This window comes from Myotis davidii, unplaced genomic scaffold (assembly GCF_000327345.1).
Source record: "Myotis davidii unplaced genomic scaffold, ASM32734v1 scaffold2863, whole genome shotgun sequence".
In the NCBI taxonomy this organism is placed as follows: Eukaryota; Metazoa; Chordata; class Mammalia; order Chiroptera; family Vespertilionidae; genus Myotis; species Myotis davidii.
Genome location: NW_006294115.1, coordinates 370,550 through 371,720, shown reverse-complemented (window position 1 = coordinate 371,720; position 1,171 = coordinate 370,550). Strand labels below are relative to the sequence as shown.

General features: G+C 47.7%; 1 long non-coding RNA gene across 1 annotated transcript in view; it reads left to right on the top strand.

The window, feature by feature from the left end:
* Positions 1-317: 317 nt before the first annotated feature.
* LOC107183836 overlaps positions 318-1,171 on the top strand; it is an 18,217-nt gene continuing 17,363 nt past the window's right edge. Inside the window, exon 1 of the long non-coding RNA XR_001514636.1 lies at positions 318-426. This is a non-coding gene — a long non-coding RNA (uncharacterized LOC107183836). The remainder of the gene's footprint in view (positions 427-1,171) is intronic.

The following is a 1,171-nucleotide window of genomic DNA, read 5'->3' as shown; positions in this document are numbered from 1 at the left end:
GGGGTCGGGGACTTGATTGGGCTGTAACCCAGGCGTGTGCCCCGACTAACACTCAGACCGGTGACCTCAGCATGGACAGTGCTCACCCAGCGGAGCCGCACTGTCCAGGCCGTGGCTCCTGCTTTTCATGTCGTGCTGAGAACGGTCCTATCTACATAGAAATTATAAAATTTCCCCTGATGTTTTTTTCCTAGTGATTTTGTTCTTTTATTTTATTACACAAACATCTTAATTGCACCTGTATTTTTTTTTTTAGTATGGTATTTTAATGACTTATTTCAATCTCTTAAAATGATCTTTAGCCCTGGCTGGTTTGGCTCAGTGGATAGAGTGTCAGCCCACGGACTGAAGGATCCCGGGTTCGATTCCAGTCAAGGGCACGTACCTCGGACGCAGGCTCCATCCCGAGCCCTGGTCATGGCCGGGGTTGTGCAGGAGGAAACCAGTCCATGTTTCTCTCTTTCGGTCTCTCCCTCTCCCTTCCACTCTATCTAAAAACCAATAGAAAAATATCCTCGGGTGGGGATTAACAAAACAAAAATAAAAGCATCTTTAACATTTCTATTTATAATTTTTTTTTTCCTTCCGGAAGGAGACCCATTGCTTCAACACCATTTGAAAATTCTACACTTCCCCTCACGGGTTAGGACACGACCACATTACCGACTTTCCTTATAAATCTGGGTCCTTTTCTAGATTTTTCTCTTCTTTTCAATTAATTAGTTTATTCCTCAAATGGCACACCCCGTTTTAATCTCCGTAAATCTGTGGATCTGCCTATACTCTCGATATATGGAAGGACATTTTTTTTCTTTCTCAAACAATTCTGAGCTCTTCTCACTCATTTTTGAATAAGTCTGCCAGGTCTCCCACCCCAGGAAACCCCATGAGATTAAATTTCAGTGAATGTACGGATTGCTGGGGGCGGGGGGGGGCACCAGCATGATCATAATATTGTAATCATGACAGACCCCCTTCCCATGGGGCCTGGTATTAGGTTCAGTAAAATGTCTCCTCCAGGCCTCCGTCCCCGCATCTGCACAGAGAGGAGGTGGGAGTGGCAGTGAGGTGCCCCCCGGGCTCTACGGTGGAAAACACTGATAGCAGCGGGTATAGGGCCGGGCACCACAGCCCCACGCTGGGCGCCAGACACGGGGGGCGGGGGGCAGCT